A 27,581-nucleotide genomic window follows, 5' to 3' on the forward strand; every position below is an offset into this window, starting at 1 on the left:
GTATTTAGGTTAATTTGCAATTAATATGCTGAATCTAAAATCTAATAATTGTTATTATAAACAATAGATTCTTATTGAAAACTGCCAAACTCGAAATTCTAATTTATGAATATTTATAATTTAACATATACGAATAAATTTCTTACCTTAAAATAAAATAATCTTTTTTAAATTCTAAATTAACACACAACGTAATTATTTTTCTGTGAATGTTTTTTTTTATTATATTTTTTCTTAAAAATAAATGCAACAGTCAGTGGGATTCAATCCATCCAAGTAAATAAAATATTCAACTTAAAAGTAAATAAATAAATACTGTGTTTAAAATTCTATCTAAAAAGACATTTACTTAATAATTAATTAATTGATAAGTAAATCTCTTATTAATTATTAATTAATTGATTAATTAATTTCATTTATTTCTAGATTATAAATATTAAATATCTAAACAATTAGTTAAAAGACCACTAAAGAGCAATAAATCTGGATATAATATGATACATTTCGTATTTATTAAACATAGTCAAAATTGGTATACGTTTCGGCTGTCACAGCAACCTTTCTCAATATAAACATAAAAAATAAAAAATATGACAAATAGTAGTATAGAAATTAATTATTAGTATAAACGTTAATCTTAAGATATGCGAACGAACGGTGTAAAAATTACATTTGCTCTGGCGTCGAGACTATGGTCGGAAATAGTAAAACACCATAGGATTTCTTTTCATAATTATCATAAAAAGATTTTCTCTATACATAGGGGAAAATTTTATAGGTTACTAAAGCAAAAACAAGAGACATATATGTATTAAGAATATTAAATCTATTTAAATTTTAGTTACAATTTAGATAATACATATCAAAACAAGATATCCTCACAACACATATCAACAACAACATTTAACAGCAATCATATTAACTCGTATATTAAAGCGATTGACTTCAAAAATAAGCCTTTCCACCCTCTAGATAATACGAATGAGAAATGGTTTATAAATTTATCTGATTAAATTATCTTAACCAATGTATCTAATTTGTTACAATTTAGAATTATGAATTTTTATTCTGTAATTAAGAAATATGAGACTATATACAGAGTGATAAATCTCTTTCCTGTACAAATTATTAAAGCGGTTGACTTAAAAAATGTCTTTTCACCCTCTAGATAATACTAATAAAAATGGTTCATAAATTTATCTGATTCAATTATCCCAACCAATGTACCTAATTTGTTACAATTTAGAATTATGAATTCTTATTCTGTAATTAAGAAATATGAGACTATATACAGATACATAATAAATCTCTTTCCTGTATAAATTAAAGTATTAATATTAACAAAGAGCAAAGTGTTCTAATTTCAGATAGAAAACAATTCGTATAGCCAATAAGATTTATAGTTTATCTAACTTCATATTTTGTCGATAAAAAAGAAAAAAAAAACAAAAAACTTCTCAAAGCATCAGTCGGAGTTCGGCCAATCGTTTAGGATAATCCACTTAACGGTACGCGCATAGACATTAGGTCTGTTAACGTGTGGACTGCGCTATCCGTGTCTAAAGAGCATACCAAATAGTCGTCAAATGAGAGAGACAGAGCGTGAAGACGGCCAATTATCATCTCTTTTTAGTGTTGTGATTGGTATTGAATAGAAAATTTATAGCTGTCTTCGCGTTCTAGCTCCCTCACTTTTGATGACCATTTTTTGAGAGTGGATGGCGCAGTTCATACTTTATATCTATGATAACGCGTTACTTTTTAAAATTAGTACCAACGATCGTCGGTACCACAGACATCTAGTAATACTAGATCATCTATATGTACTAGATATCTGTGGTCGGTACGCGTGTACAAAATTGAGCCCCGGATAGGACGATAATGTTATATCGACAACTTTTTAGTGACCAATTTTAAATTGATCCTAGATAACCAAGTGATGGCACAGCAGCGGCACCGTGAGTGCATGCGATATTTGCATGCGTCTGCTCTGTGCTGCCCCGTGTAGAGCATAATATATCTATGGTGTAGAGTACATGATGTGTCATCACAATAATTATTTAGTTATTGATTAAAATATCTGAGTGAGCGAGCGAGCAAGCGAACGAGCGAGAGAGAGAGAGAGAGAGAGGGAGGAAGGGAGGGAGGGAGAGAGAGAGGGAGGGAGGGAAGAGAGAGAGGGAGGGAGGGGGAGGGGAGAGAGGGGGGAGAGAGAAAAAGGGGGGTGGAAAATGATAGGTGGAAATCGAGAACGGTAGGCCGGAATAGGCATGTCGGATGACTTATTTGTATATGCCGCTTACTAACTAAAACATTATCTGATCGAGAGACAGAGTCATGTGGCGAGCAATGTAGCCATACTGAAAAGTAAGATGATACTTTTGTTAATAAGCGACATAAACAAAAAACCATTTGACATGCTTACCAATTTCTGTTTACCGCTTTCCACTCATTTAGTCGCTTAGATATTTTAATAAATAACTCAATTATGGCAAAATTGTATAAGACTTCTGTTCAATTTGCTTTGCTCTACCTGCTCATAAGCGTTATGGTACAAGTGTTCCGGGACATCCATATTTGTATTGTGCAATGGTTGGCATAGACATATGAGACAGTGGAGCTTTAAAGACCGTTCTACAATAGAGTATCGTAGGCCGTAGTCGTAAGAAATTGACAAACCACAATTGATTATTTCAAAAATAATCAATTGTGCTGGGTCAATTTCTTATGACTACCACCTACGATACTACATTGTAGAACAGCCTTAAGTGAGCGTGGCTTATGACGTAATCTGCGTACTAGTATGCGCGTAATGACGTAATGTTGAAATTATTAAAGCTGCGCATATTGGTGCGCACATACATTACGCCATAAGTCACGCCCACTAGAAAAAAATAGACAAATAAATTTTATTAAAGTTCTATTTTATAGTGCTCTAGTTTTATACTGTTTTTTTTCATCAGAAAGATCTCCCCCACTATCTTACAAGTAGTTATACATATGTGTATAATAGACTGCGCAATACGCATTGTGCATTCCATAGACATATAATATAAACCATCTGTAAGCGGAGTTGTCCGCGTCTTCTAAAAGACAGAACGAAATGGCATAAAATGCAGTCTCCGTCACTCTGTCGGTCTGGCGGGAGAAAACATTGAGGGGAGGCCTGCAAGTTCTCAACAAGTTGCAATAGGTCCTTCCACACGTCATGTAAAGAAAATACTTCTTAATTAATATATTTCTTTTCTTTTCTTGGTTGAATTAATTCTAAACTTTGATTCTTTATTATGCTCTTATTTGTATTCATTTTTTTCGAAATTTCTTCGTTATTTAACAAATTATTTTGTACGTGTTCAAAAATAACCTCTAATATTTCCCATATTTAAGTAAATTAAAATGTGCATCGTAATATTATAATAATTATATTGGAATCGTTGGCCGTACATTCGCTTACGACGACAACGAATTTCTGACTTCAAATTACAGTTGTTTGATAACATCATGACAACCTCTTGATAACTAAATCTTCAATTCTTAAAAAGACTCGATAAGCGATCGCAATTAAACCAGAGACATAATAATATTTATAATTTCTTAAATATATATTTCTATATATATTCCATAGATATAATTATAGAAATAATTATGCATTATTTTTTTCTAATTTCTTGAAAACTTTAACTTAAAATTAGACTGTTATAACATGGCCATGATGTTCTTTTTTTGTATTTCGCTATTCAATGGGAATATTTCAGGAGATAATTGAAGATAAATCATAATTTCCTAATAGAAAACTATCATAATCAAAATATTTGATCCACTCAATATCTCGATCCTTTTGCTTGGTTTATCAATAAAAACGACATATATGTATGTATATGTCGAATGAAATTGAGCCTAATCATAAGGACGAAAACCAGCTGTTTGACAGGTCGTATTCTCACAACTTCAATAGATATAATTCATTCTTGAACTGTTCCTTCATTAGGAAAATTAAAATAGATTCTACACCTGATCGTCTTAATCAATCCTTATTATTAATATATCGCCCTGGCTTATATTTTGGTCAATGTTCAGAAATTTGTGGTATAAATCATATCAAAAAAAAGTAATATTTGTTTTCATATATTAAATTATGCCAAAATGCTCTCATTTTGGCATAATTTAATATATGAAAACAAATATTAATTTTTTGTCTTCAGTATATTTTAATATCACGACAATTATTTTAAACATAAAAACATTGCACTAAAACGAAAAATAACGCTGTACGTCGCAAGAATCTTTCGGCTTGCTAAAATGTTATTTTTCTTTTTTGTTAATATAAACAAAATCATATTCTGACAATTATATAATACAAAAAAAGATCGGCTTGAATAATAATAATATATATAATCGAAATAATTGAACAAAGGCCTTTTTTCGAGCAAATTTTTTGACAATTAATTTATTATTGAAAAATGATACACTGTGGAACGTTTGGAACATTTATTTTGTCCTTCTACCGCTAATCCTTACAAAATACTTTAAAAATAACATGAAAATGTGTGTAATAACTCCTTAAATACGTACATAACTCGACAAATCAATTATTAGTCATGACATTTATTAACACAATTGGTGTATATGTCGTTCGATATATAAAAATATTATTTACTTATGTCAAAGCATGGGTATAACGACCCTATCGAGGTATTACTTAAAATGATTGACAATAGGGTCGTTATATCCATGCTTTGACATAAGTGAATAATATTTTTATATCGAACGACATATACACCAATTGTGTTTTTAAATGTCATGACTAATAATTGATTTGTCGAGTTATGTACGTATTTAAAGAGTTATTACACACATTTTCATGTTATTTTTAAAGTATTTCGTAAGGATTAGCGGCTGAAGATGACATAAGTAAATGTTCCAAACGTTCCGCAGTGTATGAATTTTTAATAATAAATTAATTGTCAAAAAATTTGCTCGAAAAAAAGGCTTTTGTTCAATTATTTCAATTATAAAAATCATATTCTTTATTAATTATATTATTTTCAAAAACTCAGGCAAGAATTAATTGACCAGCACCTTCTTCTTCTTCTCGTTCCTTGCTCGCTATTCCGAGCGTAGGAGACCATCGACCAGCTCCTTATACTGTTCTCTATCCGAGGCAACCCGGAAAAGTTCCTCTACATTCAGTCCGGACCAGGCTCTTATGTTCCGTAACCACGAAAGGTTTTTTCGTTCTATTCTTCTTTTTTCTTCGATTTTTCCTTTCATGATGATTTGTAGGAGTTCGTACTTGAGACCACGCAGCATATGGCCAAAATATTCCAGCTTACGTCGCTTCACCGTTGCCAGCAGCCTCCTACCTGCGTGCAGGCGACGCAATACGCTGACCAACACCGGCAAAGTTTAAATTTCTTTTAGTAGAAAAGAAACAACGTTTCGACCATCAATTAGGTCCTCTTCAGGCTACAAAAATTACATTATACATTTCGGTAATACAATAAAAACAATAAAAATATCAGTGAATAATCAATGCAAAAAAACCGAACTCAAAAATATAATAAGATATACATAAATACCTGTTGAATTAAAATACATATTCAAATCCCTGACTAATCAGGTAACTGTCAATTGTAACACCGCAGAAATGACAGTCTTAAAAGTAAAAAAGGAGAGCCGAAAGTTCACTCTGACATATAAATTTACACTGAACAATATCATCGACAGTCTTTTGCAAATAAGTCTGATTATACAATATAGAAAAATGAAAGTCATATCATAATTTATAATACAAAAACAGTATATAAACATAAGGGCCTTATAACCATTTTTATGGAAGGTTGAAAACAATAAATACAATAAATTTTATAAAGTATAGATAAAATAAATAAATAAATATATTATTTTCGTTTATTATTGTATAAAAACTTTTAATCTTGGCTCGAATTATTGTGTTACAATAAAAATGAAATATCGACGGCAATCGGAGCCTGTGCGGATGTCATGCACAAAATTAATAAATTGAAATGAGATCTCAAATAAAGCTCAGTTATTAAATTCTAAACGTTTCGACCCACTTCGGGTCTTCTTCAGTAGCTACAACATACAAAAAATTCAAGAAATCAAAGATAGTCGTTACAATTATAAAAATATAAACCTCATATACATACAATCCGCAAGGGTTCCCCCCTCTCACCGATCATTGAGAATATCACATTGCAAGATTTGGAGAGTAGGGCGATTGCTGCGATTCCGGTTTCACTTCCATTTTATTTTAGATATGTTGACGACATCGCGTTGGCGGTCCCACCCTCCATGCTGAATATTGTACTAAACACTTTCAACTCTTTCCATCCGAGATTGCAGTTCACCATGGAGGAGGGGGTTGACGACCGACTGAATTTTTTAGACGTCACCATTATTGTGAACAATGGGAACACTGAATTTGATTTGTTTTATAAGCCGACGTATTCAGGAAGATATTTAAACTTTGAGTCGCAGCACCCTCTCTGCCATAAAAAGGGCACCATTATCAGCCTCATAGACAGAGTTTTTTGGCTCTCTCATCCGAAATTCCATGAGAGTAACTTTGAGTCTATGATTGGAGTTCTCTTGTCTAATAATTATCCTCTCAATTTGATATTTCAAACATTACAAACGCGGTTAAAAAAGTTGTTCTTCCACTACCGTAATAAGTGTCATAACAATAGAGCAAATATATGCAACGATAAGATTCTAACACAGAAAAAAGTTTCGTATTTTAATATCGCGTATATTAATAATGTATCGGAGAGATTCAAAGACATAACGCGTGATTTGGATGTCATTCCATCTTATACAGGAATTAACAGTCTCCGTAAATTCATCAAAGTACACAAGGATAAGTTACCAAGGGAACTCCATAACAATGTAGTTTATAAAATTGATTGTATGGATTGTGATGCGTCGTACGTAGGGCAGACGGATAGATTATTAAAAACTAGGACGAAAGAACACCGTAACAATATAAAAAGAAACGCGTCACAGTTATCAGTCATCTCGGAGCATAGATTGCTGAATTATGATTTTAATTGGGAGGATATAAAAGTCTTGGACGAGGAGCCTTTTTTGGGCAAACGTTTGATATCGGAAATGATCCACATAAAACGTCAGAGGAATAGTATAAATTTACACAGCGACACCGATAAATTAAATGATATGTTTGATCCTTTAATTGAAAAATTTACCAAAATCTAGCTCTGTGATCATGCATATCTGTGTTTTGTTAGACCTTCGATATAAGCGCCGATAAGTTTTAGTTGTTTTCATTTTATATTTTATTTTTAATTTTATTTTTTGTTTTTTGCGTATATATGTATCGATTGTGCCGAGGTAGAATACCGCACAGTCGTCAAAGTGATATGTCACGTGTAACATTGTCTTCTCTTTGTTCTTACTGCCGGGGTGAGTGATCTCTCCGATTTTTAAATTTTAATTCTTGTGATTTTTCTATGTCTAATTTATACAATGTTGTTGTGACTTTGATTAGTGTTGGTAAGGGAGTCACTTATGTGCTCTGCTTCCTTCCTGACGATGGTCACCGTTAGGGAGACACTCCGACGACCGGGCAGTGTGAATAGGGAGGAGATTAAGATTTAATTTGTTTTGCGGATTGTATGTATATGAGATTTATATTTTTATAATTGTAACGACTATCTTTGATTTCTTGAATTTTTTGTATGTTGTAACTACTGAAGAAGACCCGAAGTGGATCGAAACGTTTAGAATTTAATAAATGAGCTTTATTTGAGATCTCATTTCAATTTATTAATTTTGTGCATGACATCCGCACAGGCTCCGATTGCCGTCAATATTTCATTTTTATTATTATTGTATATCTTTTATTGATAAAACAATAGAGATTTTTATTTCTACCATTTTGAATTAGTCGTCACTGTCAACGCGCACTTGGCAATCGAGTGTGCAAAAGCCTTAAAAAAGTAATAATTCGTCGACTCGAAAAATGAGCTCATCTTATTGGCGAAACATTGCTTCTTATTGACGTTTCGAATTTTCTTCTCACGTCCTTTACATTCCTCGTCGCATTACGCTCTTTTTCTCATTATTTCTATCTTATTAGGAAGTCCTAAGGAACGTCGCCACGTGGACTCGAGTATTGATTTTTTTCCCTTCTTTCTCTACACTCAAAAAAATATTTCGCTAATGTAGTTAAATTTCTGGATATTGTAACAAAAATGTATCGCTATTTTTTGTATCTGTTAAAAAATTATTTGTTACATATAGAATTTATAGCAGCAATATTCTAGCGATAGCTCCTGGAAAATTTACGTATCATTGTTAAATATTATTCACTGCATGATATAAATGAGTTTCGGTATCACAACTAAATATTACTCATTGCATGGTATAATTGAGTTTTGATACTACAGCCACAACAATCTTTGTGACTAACTAGTCGCCCGGAAAGTGAAAGACGCGGGTTCGATTCCCGCTTCAGCGACTTTTTGGACCTATATTTTTCGCGCCTATTTCTCCATATGTAAGTTTCGAGATTAATTTATATATGGAACTTAGTGATCTCAAACCAAGAGATACAGTTCCGAATAATTAATATTCGTGCTTTGGCTCTGTTGGCCGTTTTAAAAAAACATTATATTTATATTCTTAATATTGAGAGCCGATAAAAATATTTCTTTCTGCATTAAAAAATGTTGAAAATATTTTCTTTAAAAAGATGAACTTTTTTTGAAAGCGATAAACTCAAGGAATTTTAAAAGATTTTTTTAATACTTTTTGAGTAAACACTTTACTAAAGAAATCGATTATTCATGTAACTTATTTCTCCTCGTGTAACATTTGACTCATCATTCTCTCTCTTTCTTTTTGTAGAATTACTTTTTAGGGCTTCCTCTTGAATAGATTCTTCCAACTTTTTCTTTTGATTATTATTGTTTTTTGAAATTTCTTGAGTTTCTTGAATATTTGATTTATTTGAAATACTCTATGTATAAAATTAATAATTTAATATTAAAAATTAAAAGTTTCAAGTTTTTTAAATAAATTAAGTGTAAATATATAATATCAAAGCTTACTGGTCGTGGTGAAAGAGGTTTTTCACCTATATTCTTCTCACTTAACTTTATAAAATTATTTTCACTCTAAAAAAGAAAAACTAAATCAGAGAATTTTTAATTGCAGATTTTCTATTAAAACAATATATATTACGTGAAAAAATTTAATATGCAAATTTTAGTGGAAAGAAGAAATTCATTATTGGAAACACAATTATATTTTACAGATAAAGTTTTTGAAATGTAATGAAAGATATAAAATTGTATTAAAGTTTATTGCAAATATGTTGAATTAAAATTTATCTCCTTATTATATGTCTCTCTCTCCTTCTATTTCTTTCTACAACATATTAGATATTAGAAATTATGTAATTAAAATTATTTTTTTGAAATATTTTAAAATATCTTTTCTTCGCACCAAAATAAATTTTTTTTTGCATGCCACATTCATTTTGATACTTAAACATTTGATATGTCACATTACTAAAATATGTTACAAGTTTTTTATTCAATTTATACATTGACAATTATAGCATATATACCTCTATTTCCTTTGTAATATCTATCATTAAATAATCTTTTACATTTGTGATGAATCTCATTCTGTGACCAGGAAGTGGGATTAAAGATTCTAATGTTTTTTTTCCATTCCGGTTCTAGGAGAGCTTGAAATTCTGCTGCTTCTAAACAATTACTTAAATTATAAAATATATATATGTATATATGAATATTTATAAATATTTATTAGATATATAATAAAAAATTTGTTTGACGTCACACATAACTATGTAATACGAATAAGATTTTATTAAATTACTATGTAACATGTTTTAGCAATAAACAAATAAAATATACATACATAATCAAAAAGCACATACACATACATATAATGAAAATGTTTGTAGAATATTCTAAAATATTTGCGAATATTTATGAATATTTTATGCAATCTAATAAATATAAATATTCTTTAAATTTATATTCGAAAAGGAATTTTATATATTATAATAAAACAACGATTTTTCATTAACATAACCTCTTAAATATATGAATAATAGCATGTAAAAAAAATAATTTATTTTAACAAAAATAAAAAAAAATTACGCAATTGGCATCTAGTTATAATATTTAATCAACAAATTAATTGTTATATTCTTACTTACTTTCAAACACCGATGCATATTGCTCGAGCTTCCATGATCTTAATAAGTCCCTTGCCGTCAATTCAATCAAAATTTGATCATTGTCTGACATAATTACAAGAAATTGGCACTACAAAGCTTCCACAAAACTTTCTAAACTTTCCACAAAATAAACACACTTGAAGCAAGATTCGTCTAATGCGCTGTTTCCTTCTATACTGAACCGGAATCGACACGTGCTAGCTAGGCTCGGTTCGGCACTTGGCATTATAACGAATCTTTTACGCAGTAGGCAAGCATGTATGTACACTGACCGGCAGGAATGGTGTCTGACGTCAGAAATGTACGACGGAGAGAACGAGACACCGATAGACAAGCGCGACCCGCGGTATTCATATGTCCTGTATAGCTGTCTCACTTGCACTCCTTCAATTCATAGTCGAGTGAGTGAGACAGCTACTGGACACCACTAAATGACACCACGTCTTGTATTGCTTTCTCTCTCGATCATACGATATTTGAAAGAGATGCAATATCGGAGTACCCCCTACTACTTTCTCCTTCGCTCCTTGATCTCCGCCGCGCTTTAAGCGACACATACAATGTCGCGCTACGTATGTGTGCATATGATTTTCGGCTGTCATGCACGTATACACACATCTGAAATCTGACGTCGGACACCATTCCTGCCGGTCGGTGTACGTGTTGCACGCGCGGCACACGCGGCGTGATCATGTCAAGCATGCGCGAGATTTTAAAAGAGCTAGAAAAATTGGACACGTTACATAAACTATATTAAATGTGCAGATTATATATTTATTTGTTTCTCACTGCTAATTTTTTCTGTTTATTTGTATCAAACTTTCTAACAAGTGATTAACATACGATCTAACACATAATTGACCTTACATGGATAGAGAAACTTTCTTTCTAAAACTCACAAACAGTACAGATATATATTCTGTTTCTTAGACGAATTAAGTAAATTACATATACAATATTATAATACTTGTCAATCATTTATCTGTTTTAGTTAATTTTTCATACCTAGAAAATTTTTGCTGTAGCTGTAACATCACTTTTTTGATATTCTTTTTCGCGCATCCTGCTTCCACTCAAAGGCATGCCGGCACTGTCGAACGAGCATCGCGACTTTGATGAAACTTGATACGCAGGTAAAATTTAAAAAGAATATACGCTGACACTTTTTTCATAATTTTCAATTGTAACACATCGCACAACTGGAGGTGTAAAACTACATATCAAGCTGTTATCGAGTTCTTATAGTGATAATTTATGTCTTAATTTATGTCATTCGTACTTTCTTTGATGAAAGAATTGCATTGTTATTCACACAAGTGATTGTAACATAAGTATTGCAAGTATTAATGTTTCCTTTTTTCCATTCCATTTTTTTCGTATTCTTATCGTGTTATTTTTACCACGAAAATTTTAAATGGCATCCCCTACTACTCTCTATTACCCCCTTTGTGATACATCAAATTAAAGGTGTAAACAAATACTTTTTATCTGTGCAAGAAAAATATAATATAATAATATAAGTTTATATGATTTAATTATCAATAAATAGTTCAGCCACACTTCTTAAAGAAAAAAAAGAAAAATTTTCTTATTTTTACAAGAGTAGGTTAAACTTAGTAGAAAAGTTTTCTACCATTTTTGATATTCGCAATAATTAATGAGAAATTAACTAAAAAAGATTGGTCAATTCGCTAAAAAGAGCGGCTTACAAGCACACGGCGAGAAGATGAGAGCCCACTCGGAAGTCTAGCGTTATGCGATACTTGTAAATGTTATCTTTTGTCGATTGCTTCTTCCCGCGCTTTTCTTCTTGCCGCGTACTTGCGGTAACCGTATAAGACTGGGCTGTCTCCTCTCGCCGCGCGCTTCATTAATTATTACGAATATCGAAATATTAGAGGACTTTTCTACTAGGTTTATAACTCGTTCTATCTGTACCTGACGGGTAGGGTGCGAATCACCGGACACCCTGTAGATACATAATTACAGTATTCCACATTTCAATTCAGATTTCATTATATAACTTTATAAATATTTTCCTATCGGGGTACGTGAACGAAATGTATAATGTACACACAGTACGATCGTATTGTTGTTAATTGATCAAACGCGAGTTTGTCGCGAGGAATTTGTCATATTTTCATATATTTTGATATTTAATTGTTTTCGTTTTTGTAACAAAAAATTTTTTTAGTTTTGTCTTGATTGGCTTAATTTCCACTGACCATTTGATACGAGTATCAAATGTCATATTCGTATTAAATGTATGGTGTAAACAATGACGTACTGAGTTGGTACGATACGCATCAAGAAGTCGTATTGTATCAAAATAATGCGTATTAAACATATGTGTAGCGCTGTAAACACTTGTGTATCAAAAGACGAATATAATTCTGACTAGTTGGCCATTTTTCATTCTTCGAAATGTTTTAGAACACTTTTCATACTTTATTGCGTGCTATTTTGAAATTCGTAAAGCGCGCGCATGTATATATTTATATATTTGGTGTAAACGCAATCAAATTAAACGTTTGGTGCGTACTACTTTTGATTCGCGTATCAAAAGACGTACGGTGTAAACTAGGCCATTGATTGGATACTAAAATTAAGTGTATAAATATTTGTAAAATGACAAAGATTCACAATTTTTTCGCCAATTATACATCTTTCAATCCAAAACTATTTACCGATCCTGCGTATATAGAAATATTATTATATAATAGAAATAATATTATTAATAAGTTAAATTATCAAGAAATATATATTATAAATAAATATTTTTTATTATAAAGGTGCATACTGACTTGAGCATTTTTACGCGCACGAACGATTTGCGTGCACACGTGCTCTAATGTAAACGCGTCATTTTTGTTTCAATGCACACTGAGCACGTACGAATGCGTCGCAACAAATTCCGTCGCTTGACGGTTCATCAAAAGAATTACGTGCAAATCGATGCAACTGTGTACTCCATCATTGTTTTGATTTTTATGCTGTCTTTCTTTTTATGCACAATAATATGCATTACAATATATGCTGTAGCTACTATGGTTATATCTCTTCTCGTCGATATTTTGCTATTTACTGATTATTTTCGGCGAACAACTGGAGCACAGTTTTGTACGCAGAATAAAAATTTTTGATATTAAAAAAGGTTTACTCGTATGAATATTTATTGCGCGCAAATCGTTCGCGCGTGTAAAAATGCTCAAGTCAGTACGCACCTTTACACACACACACACATCTGTGTATATATATATATATATATATATATATACACATATATATGTAAAGGTGCGTACTGACTTGAGCATTTTTACGCGCACGAACGATTTGCGCGCAATAAATGTTCATTGACACACATATATATATATATATATGTATATACACACATGTATAGACACACACATATATATATATATATATATGTGTGTGTCTCAATTTCAGATTGTATAAAATGATTCAAGATAGTAAATATTTTACTTACCTATAAATCTCGAAATAATTTCTTTGGGCATTCCCCAACTTTCAAGTAATTGTTCTATTATTTTATACAGATATTTGCTGCAAGCACAAAGAATTAGATGTAAAGTTTTGCTGTATGTACTACGATGTACAGAGCACGGGTTGTTATAAACAAATGACGTTTCCCGTCATAGAGACAGAATTAATAAATTAATAACTCACTTCATCAAATATTTAATCAAAATAAATTATTATTCCATTTCGATGAAAACTTTAACCATCTCACTAAAACAATTAGTGAAATGATTTATATAGGGTTTTCTGTCTCACTTTCCAAAAATTAAAGATAGATAAAAATGTAGCATAATAAACATAGTGTCATAGATGATTATCAATTACGCATTTTTTAAAAATAATAAATAATAAATAATGATATATATATATAATAATCTTGTTTCTACAATAAATTTACTTAGCAAAGTTTTTCTTATTCTACTAACAAGCAAAAAAGTATTGTTATAATAATATTATAAAATTGAAAAAAGGTAAAAATCTTCTCTCGACCGTACTGGCAAATATTATTTATTCAATCACAACGTTTCGACCCTTCTTTGAGTCGTTATCAAGTGATCTAGATATACATAGACAGAGATTAATACATTAAAAAAACAAAATTACTTTACTAACAATATTACAAAATGATAAGAAAAAGAAGCGAGACTTACTTGTAAAATTAAAAATAAAAATATAATTCTAAGATGTCAAAAACGAACATAGTGTCGGTTTGACAACACGTCAAGACTCTTAGACGAGTTATTGGAGACTAAACGACCTTTATTATTTTGTCGTAGATATTACTTAGGTTGTCGGTATCCTTTTGTAAATTAATAGCGTTATTATTTCCCTTAATAAAGAACATTTCAGCGATTTCTCTTTTTTTACGTGCTTTTCACTATGTAAGATAACAGGTGAAATCCAGTCAAAATCGTGATCGAATTCAATTTTATGTTTGCTGATAACTGATAAATTACTCGAATGCATTTTGATGTTGTTGAAATGTTCCTTTACACGTGTACAAAGATGTCTTTTTGTTTGTCCGATGTATGACACGTTGCAATCCCTACAATTAATTTTGTAAACTACTTCAGTTTTTTTATCTGTAGGCAGTCTATCCTTGCCGAGTGTGATTAAATGATTCGGTTTTTTAGGAACATTATGAACAACATTAAATTCGATATTTTTAAAAATTCGATTGATATCGCCTAAGCTATTAACATAAGATAGTGAAATAAAAGGAGACTTATTAACAATATTTCGCTCATTACTCGATTCATTCATGTTTCTGTGTTTTAAAAAATTAATCCTTTTTTTAACCCAACGATCGATTACATGTTTAGGAAAGCAGTTATTAAATAAAATCTGTTTCACGATATTAATATTCTCGTCGTGAAACTGGTCATTAGATAAAAGAATCGCGTGATCTACAAGATTAAAGATTGTGTTCATTTTATATTTAAAAGGGTGGGATAAAGAAGAATCGCGTGACCTACAAGATTAAAGATTGTGTTCATTTTATATTTAAAAGGGTGGGATAAAATGAACACAATCTTTAATCTTGTAGATCACGCAATTCTTTTATCTAATGATCTCTGTCTATGTATATCTAGATCACTTGATAAGGACTCGAAGAAGGGTCGAAACGTTGTGATTGAATAAATAATATTTGCCAGTACGGTCGAGAGAAGATTTTTACCTTTTTTAAATTCTGTCTGGCGTTTCTCAAATATCTACGTTCTTATTATAAAATTGATTACAATAGCAAATTTTGTTGTTACAATGAATTTGTATCAACAATGATGAATTTACTGTTTTAACGAAATATATTTGCCAGAAATCAACTGTTTTGCTTTAATATGTTTATATGAACAAATTTACTCAGCAAAATTTTTTTATCCTGTCAATTAAACAGATTTTGCTGTAACATTAAATAAATTAGAAAATTAATTACAACAGTAAAATTTGATTGCTATTACATCAAATATACAATAGCAATGAAGTTTTTGTTGCAACAACGAAATTATTTTTTTCCGTGCATCAATACGTGTCGGTACTGTGCATGTTGAGGGAAGAGGTCCTAAATGATCGACGTGTAGGATATCCAAGGGAGCTTCGCCTTTCTCGATCGGATGCAGCAGTCCTTTCTTCTTACTGTACCTTCTCTCACACAGAATACACGGCACGCAATTATGAACTACTTTTTCGACCTTCGCTTTCAGGCCTTGCATCCAATATTCTCTCGCCACTACTCCCTCGGTTTTTAACGCCGATAGATGCCCTTGGTCATGCACGCCTCTAATAATTTGCGACTGCAATGATCGCGGGACTACTATTCGCTCCTCATCGTCTATTTTAAATAAAACGCCCGCTCGCATCACAAAACCGGCGTTTCCGCTTCGCCCAATCCTATTAATTCTCGCAAATGCGCGTCCTCACGTTGCGATCTCCGTATTCGCGACGTTACAGAATTCTCACGGTCACTCAACATACACACCGGCAACAGATTCCGACTCAGCGCGTCGACATGTGCCATAGATTTTCCCGATGTTCGATAGTATAATTAAACTCTTCTAACTGTAAAGCCTTTCTCGTCACTCGCACGCACAGATCTTTTTTATTCATTGTTAAGCTGAACGCCTTACAATCAGTTACAATTTTAAAAGGTATTCCTATTAAATAAACGCGGAATTTTTTTAAAGATTTTACAATTGCGAGTACCTCAAGCTCAAAACTACTATGTTTTTCTTCCGCCGGAGTTGTTCGGCCGCTCGCGTAATAAATAGAACGCAATAAATTATTATCGTCGCGATGCAACAAAATAGCACCATATCCATATTTTGATGCGTCGGTATGGAGCTCGGTGATCGCGTTTATTTTGTATAATTTTAGAACAGGCTTACTTACCAAAGATACTTTCAATTCGTTGAACGCGTTTCTCTCATTTTCTTCGAAACAAAATACGACATTTTTTCGCAACAAATTCGTCAAGGGCCGCGCACTGAATAATTATAAATAAATTTTTGGAAGTAGCCAGACAAGCTCAAAAAACTCTGAAATTGTTTTGCATTCCTCGGTTCTGGAAACTTCACAACTGCGTCTGTTTTCGCTTCCGACGGCCGCACATTACCTGATTCTATTATGTGTCCCAGAAATTCTACCTTTGTTTTTAGAAATTGACATTTATCCCAATTAATCGATAGCGCGGACTGACTCCCTCTATCAAATATTCGTCGAAGGTTTTTTAAAGCGTCTTCATACTTTTTTGATGGCACTATCAGATCATCCATGTACGTTAGAACAGTTTCATCGCTAATAAAGTCTCTGAAAGTGGCGTTAACAATTCTTTGAAACATAGCCGGCGAATTACACAGACCGAACAGCATTCTTAGGAATTCGTACTGTCCGTCGGATACAATAAAGGCCGTGAATTTCCGATTATCTTTATCCAATTCGACATGAAAAAACTCGTTTTTTAAATCTAAGATGGTAAAAACTTTTGCGCCTTGCAGCCGGTCTAATTGGTTGTCGATTAATGGCAACAGATATCAATCTTTTATTACCTTTTTATTTAAACGTCGATAATCTATCAAGAGACGCGGTAGCGTCTAAGTTATATCTTTCATTCGTCAAATTAAAATACAATTTACAAAAAAAACAAAAAAAAATATTGAAAGATATTGAAAAGATAGCGAAAATATCAAAACAATAGCGAAAATTATCTGTAGGACGCTACTGTGTATCCTTTACCGGACGTAACACGATTTTCGTAACCTTGAAAACAAAAATGTGAAATATTTCATGAACGGAAACATATTTTTCAAAAGATGACCATATCAATCGAAAGCGCGATTTTTTCCGAGTAAAATGAGACCTTAACGAACTTGATAGCTCTATTGGTTGCGGAGATATGAATTTTTTAAGTTATTTTTTGGTCGAAAAGGTGTCACTTTTTTGTCAGACTACGGCGTCGTACTTGTCCGCGGTCACCCATCCCGACAAAGTGATTTTGTCCGCAGCTGCTTTACCTTATCCGCGGCCACCCATTTTAGTATAGTGACATTTTCCTCAGTTGCTTAACCTTTTAAGCAACCAAACAAAAAATAAATTCTTGCTCTCTCTCACTCTCTCTCTCCCTCCCCTCTCTCTCCCCCCTCTTTCTTCCTTTCTCTCTTGCTTTTCCACGTCTTCTTTCGTTCTCTCTCGCCCTCTCTCGTTCTCTCTCGCCCTCTCTCGTTCTCTCTCGCTCTCTCTCGCTTTCTCCCGCTATCTATAGGTCTCTTTCGCTCTCTCTCGCCCTCTCTCGCTCTCTCTCGCTCTCTCTTGCTCTCCCCGCTCTCTCTCGCGTTCTCCCGCTCTCTCTCGTCTTCTCTCGCTCTCTCTCGGTTTTTTTCGCTCTCTCTCGCTTTCTCTCGCTGTTTCTCGCCTTCTCTCGTTCTCTCCCGCTCTCTCTCTCGTTCTCTCTCGCTCTCTCTCGCTCTCTTCCGCTCTCTCTCGCTTTCTCCCGCTCTCTATTGCTCTCTCTCGCTCTCTTCCGTTCTCTCTCGCTTTCTCCCACTCTCTATTGCTCTTTCTCGCTCTCTCTCGCCCTCTCGCTCTCTCTCGCTCTCTCTTGCTCTCTCTCTCGTTCTCTCTCGCTCTCTCTCGCTCTCTTCCGCTTTCTCTCGCTTTCTCCCGCTCTCTATTGCTCTCTCTCGCTCTCTTCCGTTCTCTCTCGCTTTCTCCCACTCTCTATTGCTCTTTCTCGCTCTCTCTCGCCCTCTCGCTCTCTCTCGCTCTCTCTTGCTCTCTCCCGCTCTCTCTCTCGCGTTCTTTCGCTCTCTATCGCCCTTTTTCGCTCTCTTTCGCTTTCTCTTGCTCTCTGCCGCTCTCTCTCTCGCTTTTTCTCATCCACTCTCGCCTTCTCTCGTTTTTTCTCGTCTTCTATTGCTTTCTCTCGTTTTTTCTCGTGTCTTCTTGCTCTCTCTCTCTCTCTCTCTCTTTCTCTCTCTCTCTCTCTCTCTCTCCCCCTTTCTCTCTCGCTCTCTCGTTCGAAAGAACTCTGTTTTGCGCCGCGCCAACACCAACTCTCTCTCCAAAAGCTCTTTCTTTCTCCTCATTACCTACATCGCTCGCAGCGACAACCCTACCTCTCCCACGGGTAGTTCAAGCGCATTCTGATTCTCAGACCCGTTTGAATTCAACTCATCATCAAGCCATTTGCTCTCAAGATCCTCTTCCATCAATCAATTTATAAGCTCGTTTTTTGAGCCAACCATACTTAATCCACAAGCCTTTAATTTCTCCTTGAGCGCCGCCACTGTAAAATCAGACGGATTCCTCGCGACACTTATCTTTTCCCGTCATCTACTCACGGAAACGTCAAACCCGCATCCAAGTCCACCGCACTCAGCGCTATTCACTCACTCAGAGTAGATGCAGTCGCACTCGGTATTATCGCACCTAACGTCTCCGTTCTATCCCGGATGCGCCCCCCATTTATATATGTAAGTTGGCGGGTTTCGGAAATTATTTATTTTAATCAATAAATTAATTTTAACTGGTCTCTAGTATTCGTGTTTAATAATATATACATAAAGATATAAAGACGCGTGTACAGTCTCTTTTATTTCGTATGACTCGAAAATGAATTCTTTGTCGGACTTAACATGATGAGAAACACGTCTTTTCTTTTTCGCGCGACTTGGTCTTATGTCTTATTGATCTTTCGTATCCTCGCTATTACCTTTCGGTTAGCATACGTGTCGTTTATTGAAGAAGATCGCGGCAACTGTTACATGTTTTCTTTTCGCTCGCAAAGGTAAATAATTCTCGATATGGACAAAATAGCACGCTTGGTAAACATAAGATATAATAAAATTTCGGCAAATAATCCGAATCGAGAATACGCACGATGAGACAAACACGTCGGTCAAATATAAAAACAAATATTAAATTTATTCGATTCCTACACACACACACACACACACACACGCGCGCACACACACATTTGTATATTATATATTATAGATAGATATTTGTATTGTTATTGTTTAATATTGTTTAGTATTGTTTTTATGGCATTATTTTTAGAAATTATCTAATGTTTATCCAATGTTTGTTAAAATTTAAATGTTCTCGCTAACATGCGCAAACCGCAAGACAACTCGTTCTGTTTGTAGTATCGAGATACGTCGCGCTTTGTCTTTTGTTATGTTGTTTCCTTGGCAATAATAATTCATTACATTACAGATGATGTAATAAGACAGGTGTAGCAATTTGAAAGATGCGCAGTAGTCATTTTCTTTGACCAATCAGAAATTTATCCAAAAGCAACATGGCGTTGCCCATAATGTGTAAACAATAACCTGAGTGTACCAGTCAAAATATAAAAAAAGAATAAAGAAATTGTACAAAATAATAATCTAAAATAAAAAAGCAAAAAATTGTACAAATTAAGTAATAAAGAAAATGTACTAAGTTACAACACAATAAATTAAATATTCTGCAAAAATATGTTTTTTTATTTTAATACATTATTCCTTCTTTTGTATTTTAAATTACACGCTTATGCAATTTAAAATAGTATTCATAGAGTCTAATCTTAAAGATTTACAACTCATTACATTATACATTCTGGATAAAAATTTGATTGGCTGTCTCTTCTTTGGTCGGCCATCATGCGCAATGCTACACCTGTCTTATTACATCATGACATTACATTTCTTTTTCCTCTGTACTAATCTGCTGATATTATTAAACGAAGATAATTATTTCTTTATATATCTGCATTTTATTTGTATATCTTCGTTGCAAGATGTTTAAGAGTGTTTAACAATAAGAGACTGCATTAATCCGCCTCCCCAATTTTCCCTAATTTGTATTGATGTGCCGATACTTCATTACATGCCAAAATGTTATCTTATTTTCTATCTAAATGACGCAGTGCAATGATATCGCAACCAAAGTCTTTTTAATGAAGACACGTGCGTGTGTAATATTGTTTTATCTGTTGATGAATAAATTCCATATCATTTGTTAACAGGATTGGATTTAGGACACGCACGTGTCTTTATTAAGGCGGGATCCCACGGCGCGATAGGCCTTGGCGAATTATCCGTACCACGCACCATGGGACGTATGCGATTCGTTATAATTTATTCTTTGCTGTTCGTTAGGTAAATTTATGGGCAACCCTAAACAAGCCAAGGCTCGTCGCGCCGTGGGACCCCACCTTTAAAGAGATATTTTTGTTGCGATATCATCGTACTGCTTTCATTCAAAATAAGATAACTTCTCTCGCATGTAATGAAGTATTGTCACATCAATACAAATGGGAGAAATTTCGGTATAAAAGGGAAGACCGTTCAAAGCGAATATCTCAATTTCTTCATAATAAATCATCTGTGACCAATTTGTGTTATTTGTTATAAACTGATGTGATTTATTATTCTGAAATAAATGTATCCGTATCTACATGATACTTTTTTGAGAGAAGTTTAAATGTGTGTGTGTGTCCCTGGCGGGGTTTCTTTTGTCTCTCTATCTCTGTTTCATATTCGATGTGAAAAATAAACAGAATGATTCTTAAGGCGCCAATACACGACGCGTGATTTGGCGAGGTCGTAAGCGAGGTAAATCAAAAAGCTTCAACCGAGAGAAGAAAATTTCTCGCACACACATTCACGAAGCAGTCTTATCGTGAATCAAGCGTGAAAGGCTCACGCTCTCGGATACACAAGTTTTCTACAATATTTTTAATATTTTATGTAAAGAACATTGATTTAAAATGTTAAATATATATAAAAAATAATTAAATTGAATTAATTTAATTAATTCATTTTATAAAATATTCATTTTTTGATTATTTTATACAAATATTTTTATAGACATTTTAAATAAAAAATAAAAAAGTAAAAAATTATTAAATGGTAATAATTCAATCGACCAATTCTGGCAAATAATTAAATTTATTGAATTTTCACAACGTTTCGGCCGTGGGTTTCGGCCCTTATCAAGTGCTATAATATAATATTAATTATTAGAAAAATAAATATAAAAATAATAAAATATATAAAAATATTCACACGTTAATACGCAACCATACCTATGTTCTTAAATCTAAGTAAATCACAACTTTTTTAAAAAACAAAAATTCGATTTTAAAATATGACATTATATAATAACATGATAGTATAAAACGAAATAACTATGTTATCGTGTCGATTTCGAGCTCCTTATATACTCATTATTTTGATCAAACTAAACGACCTTTATTAGTTTTTCGTAAATACATTAATTAGACGCGTCAAAAATCCTTTACCTTTAGAAGAAAAAACAGGAGCAGTATATAAAATTAATTGTGTAAATTGTTCCTCATCATATATTGGTCAAACTAAGCGACAATTAGGCACACGTATAAAAGAACATTCTAATAATTTCAAATTACACAATAATAATTACTCAGTCATAAGTAATCATAAATTGGACAATGGTCATGATTTCAATTGGTCTACTCCAGAAATTTTACATCATGAGAAATACGTAAGTAAACGAGAAATCGCGGAGATGTTTTTTATCAAAAAATTTGACAACACAATTAATTTACAAAAAGACACGGATAATCTAAATAATGTTTACAAAAAACTAATAAAGGTCGTTTAGTTTGATCAAAATAGTGAGTATATAAGGAGCTCGAAATCGACACGATAACATAGTTATTTCATTTTATACTATCATGTTATTATATAATGTCATATTTTAAGATCGAATTTTTGTTTTTTAAAAAAGTTGTGATTTACTTTGATTTAAGAACATAGGTATGGTTGCGTATTAACGTGTGAATATTTTTATATATTTTATTATTTTTATATTTATTTTTCTAATAATAATATTATATTATAGCACTTGATAAGGGCCGAAACCCACGGCCGAAACGTTGTGAAAATTCAATAAATTTAATTATTTGCCAGAATTAGTCGATTGAATTATTAGCATTTTATAAAAAAATAACTGTTCTTGTTGTACTTAAAAGATCAATAAATGTACCGTTTATCTTATATGTATACACATGTATTACACTGCGATATATTTTACTGACATTTAATGGCTTCCGCACACTTGATATTGGCGGATTGCTGTGCTTCAGGCACCTTTTATATGAGTTTTCAAACATTTCAAAGGTTTCATACATTTCAAACATCAAATATTTTAATGTATTTTTAAACATTTATTTGTAACTAAAAAAATTGAAACCTCTATCGTAATTTTACTCTTTTTCATTTTCGTTTTATTTTATCATGTAAAATCACTTCTTGTCGCTCTCATATATGTACATACCCATATATCCGCGGGCATTTTATCATGCTATTGTGTTATTGCTATTGTGTAGCATGTTACTGCACATTTATTCCCATTTTTATAAAACTTCAAAAAAACAGGTAATAATTCAATCGACCAATTCTGGCAAATAATTAAATTTATTGAATTTTTACAACGTTTCGGCCGTGGATTTCGGCCCTTATCAAGTGCTATAATATAATATTAATTATTAGAAAAAGAAAAATAAATATAAAAATAATAATATATATAAAAATATTCACACGTTAATACGCAACCATACCTATGTTCTTAAATCAAAGTAAATCACAGCTTTTTTAAAAAACAAAAATTCGATCTTAGAATATGACATCATATAATAACATGATAGTATAAAACGAAGAAATAACTATGTTATCGTGTCGATTTCGAGCTCCTTATATACTCACTATTTTGATCAAACTAAACGACCTTTATTAGTTTTTCGTAAACATTATTTAGATTATCCGTGTCTTTTTGTAAATTAATTGTGTTGTCAAATTTTTTGATAAAAAACATCTCCGCGATTTCTCGTTTACTTACGTATTTCTCATGATGTAAAATTTCTGGAGTAGACCAATCGAAATCATGACTATTGTCCAATTTATGATTACTTATGACTGAGTAATTACTATTGTGTAATTTAAAATTATTAAAATGTTCTTTTATACGTGTGTCTAATTGTCGTTTAGTTTGACCAATATATGATGAGGAACAATTTGCACAATTAATTTTATATACTACTCCTGTTTTTTCTTCTAAAGGTAAAGGATCTTTGACGCGTCTAATTAATGTATTTAATTTTTTCGGTTTGCAGTAAACGCTTTATATGCCAGTAAATCGTAATAATCTCGAAACATCCTTACTAAGTTCTTTGACATACGGTAATTGTATAATACAGTCAAATTTGTTACTAACTGAATTGTCGTTATCTACATTGCGATCATCATTAATTGCTTTGTTCTTAATATTCTCGGCAAAGGACCAACCATCCTTAATAAACAATCTCGGTTTTTTAATGGAATTAATGAGTATATTATGTATGTAGTTTGACAAATTATATAACGGGCTACATAAAAACGATACTATAATTCGTAATGGAAAGTCAGCTTTGTGGATTTTCGGCAACCCGTAACACCGTGGTAAATTCCCGTTAGTTACGTTTAAATAATTGTAAGTAGTCACGTCTATCAGTTTATTATCGAGCCAAGACTTAATGAGAGAATGCATTTTGTTAGTTAACTTTTTAACAGGATTCTTATTAATTATTCTATAAGTCGATTCCTCTTTTAATAAAGCTTCCATTTTTTCTATGTCAACTTTATTAAGGATCACCGTCGTTTGTCCTTTGTCAGCCTTTGTAACAATAATATCGTCGTTATTCTTTAAAAAATTTTTTGACTCAGTGAAACATCTCAGAATATATTTATCTATATAATTAGTATGCCTCTGTGTACTTAAAAAATTATGGATGGACTTTTTCTAATAATTAATATCATATTATAGCACTTGATAAGGGCCTAAACGTTGTAAAAATTCAATAAATTTAATTATTTGCCAGAATTGGTCGATTGAATTATTACCATTTTTTAATTATCATCTGGTGACTTCATAGTTTTATATCATTCAAAAAAATAATTTTCAACTTAAAAGCTGAGGAATTCATAATTTAAATAAAAGAAACTTTTTTCACAAAATATGTATTAATATAAATATATATAATGCGTATATAATTTTCAGATGTGTGCTACAGTTGTTCTCGAAAACGACTGACTATGAATAACTATTATTAAAGATTTAATTGTCCAACGTTTAAGATTTTATAGAAAAAAATAATGGCATTTAGATGAAACAAATTTTAATTTAAGGAAAAGTTAATACAAGTTTAAATTTAAAAATAACAAATTTAAGTTAAAAATAAACTCATTTTAAATTAATTAAATTAAGTTAAAAGTTATAAACGTTTTCACTTTTAACTAATTACCTAGTTATTATCCAACTTTGGATAATCGGAGGCTGGCTATTGTTACATGCGAATAATCAGAAACGGTATGCACGACAGTCCGTAGCTGATGATGTTTAATTGGTAGTATTGATTTTTTGTTGAGCTGGTGCGCGCCATAAAATCTGCTGCAAATTTTGGTCATTGGGGTGCACGAGTATCTGACGATACATTTTCTCGATATCCGTTGCTAGTGCATACTTATGTACTGTCGCTTCCATAACGACACGTTAGGCAATACGGGTAATAAATTATAGATGTTGCTTGCATAACATCAGGAAATGATCCTTTTATACAGAGGGTGTACAATATTGTACAATAACACTGGTCAACATTTTTCGACTTTTTTTTATCTCACAAAAGGAACGACAGGTTATTTCAATTTTTCCTATAGATTACGAATTTAAAATTCAAAATATTCCATCACGTCATTTTTTGATGTTTTGGAACACTTTGAACACATTGACAAATAAATTTGAAAAAAAATTTCACGAAAACAAAGCTTCCTCTATGAGAAGGTAACAATTTTTAATTATTTCTTGAAACTTGAAACTTGAAGAGCTTCTGAAACTTGAGATTTGAGAAGTTTGAAACATACCAATAAAATAACGATTTAACTCTGGAATATTTGTGCACTAATTTCCGTTCTTAATTTGCCGATCTTTTCTCTTTAATTTGTAGTTTAAGAGAGCCTTCCTGCTTTTCTATTACGGAATTGTAAGTTCCGCTTACGTATCGATCCGCATACACATACACGCATACGTCTGCGTGTATTCATTAAGGTGGTTTAGGTGCTTCATCAGAAGGACGCGGGGAGATAAAAGCGCATACTATTGTTATTGCTTCTGCAAACGTTAATTTGGGAAAATTAATTAACCTTTTGTTAAAAATGGAACAGTGTAGATGGAAGGGAAAATTTGTAAGCAAAAAAGGTACGAACGTCTAAAAATCAGAACATATCAAACACATCATAACTTCTATTCAAATGCCCTGCCATATAATATGTATATATGTATATTAGGATGTGTCAAAAAAATTTTTTGTTTAATTTTTGCCCGCATTCCAACTAAAAAGTTAGCTAGTGGGGAAATAATAATTACCCTAACGTGCCAACTCTAATTAATTTTATTTAATGATTTCACATTTGCCTTAAAATTTTCTCATTTAAATAACACGGAAATGCGGTTTTTTCTCAATAAATTCGACTTATCTTTATCAAAATCAATTAAAGCAATTCAAAATTTGGTCTCAGTAGTTACTATAGACCGCGTTTAAGTGGGAAAATTTCAAGGCGAATGGAATCATTAAATAATATTAATTAGAGTTGACACGTTAGAATAATTATTCTTTCCCCACTAGCTAACTTTTTAGTTAGAATGCGGGCATAAATTAAACAAAAAATTTTTTTGACACACCCTAATGTATATATACATATTATGTTTATATATACACATATTACGTATTATTAAAGCATTGTATTTAGACTCGTAGAAAAATATGTGCAAATTTTCAAGATTACCTACATTGGAAATTCCCAAATGTTAACACTTTCATATATTTTTGCTTTATATAAGTAAAAATAAAAATTCTATATAAATTATTCTTTATAAAACAGAATACAACATGGCTGTTTTCTTTTGATACGGGTTAGATCGGCTAGCCTTTCTTTGTCAGTTATAGATAGATAGATAGATAGATAATGGTTTATTCTGAACTCCCCTTAAGGCTTGCCGGGGCGTTTTTAGGGGACCGCCAAACCCCTCACAGCCTCCTTCTCTCTCTTCCTCTTTAAAATATCATACATCTCCTGATGTCTACATTATTATACATATTATTACATTACAATGCCTATATAACATGATATAAATACACCCGTCCCTTCTTTCTTCTCTCTCCTCTCTCGCTTCCTCCTTCTTGTCTCCTCTCCTTGCCTTCCTTTCCTCTGCTGCTTGCCATCTTTCCTCTCTCTCCTTTTGTCCTCTCATCTTTCTTTCCTCTCTTCCTTTCTCCCTTCCTCTCCTACTCCTCCGTCTTCCTCTTTGCTCCAGGTCCTTCTTCTTTGGCTGGTAGGCATGGGATACCAGCATCCTGGCCGCCCCCTAATAACGCTCGAGAAGGTATCCGTAGTGGTTTTAGTGAGGTAGGTCTTGCGTCCCCTGACTGATCCATTCGTGGATCGACCAAGGGAGGCAAGAAGTCCCACATAACAACCCGTCCTTTACCCGGAGGCGGGGGTATCCATGAGGATTTCCACTACGTAAAAAAAAAAAAAAAAAAAAAGGTCCTTCTTCTCCATCCTGCACCTCTCTCTTTTACCTTTAACTTTTGTCAGTTATACATATATATCTTTCTTTCTCACACTTTCGGTTATATCCCAAGGGACGAAAGTCAATCAGAAATTATTAACGCATCGGCGGATCTGTCATAGTATCTCTACCGCGTCTCACTTCCTTCATCGATGAAATATCC

The 27,581-nt window shown here is 32.5% G+C and overlaps 1 protein-coding gene, 1 long non-coding RNA gene and 1 pseudogene across 3 annotated transcripts in view; 1 reads left to right on the forward strand and 2 right to left on the reverse strand.

The window, feature by feature from the left end:
- LOC146724815 (uncharacterized) overlaps positions 1–27,581 on the forward strand; it is an 86,411-nt gene that overhangs the window by 27,995 nt on the left and 30,835 nt on the right. The window lies entirely within an intron of this gene.
- On the reverse strand, positions 1,768–5,886 carry LOC146724816 (uncharacterized). Its single transcript, XR_014926265.1, has 2 exons — positions 5,080–5,886; positions 1,768–3,196 (listed from the first exon to the last, which is right to left on the reverse strand). It is a non-coding gene; the product is annotated as an uncharacterized LOC146724816 (long non-coding RNA).
- On the reverse strand, positions 8,810–10,461 carry LOC114945343 (uncharacterized; annotated as a pseudogene). Its single transcript, XR_014926283.1, has 4 exons — positions 10,235–10,461; positions 9,614–9,754; positions 9,093–9,158; positions 8,810–9,001 (listed from the first exon to the last, which is right to left on the reverse strand). The product of XR_014926283.1 is annotated as an uncharacterized LOC114945343 (transcript).

Source organism: Nylanderia fulva, unplaced genomic scaffold (genome assembly GCF_048542155.1).
Source record: "Nylanderia fulva isolate GAGA-0341 unplaced genomic scaffold, ASM4854215v1 Scaffold115, whole genome shotgun sequence".
Lineage (NCBI taxonomy): Eukaryota > Metazoa > Arthropoda > Insecta > Hymenoptera > Formicidae > Nylanderia > Nylanderia fulva.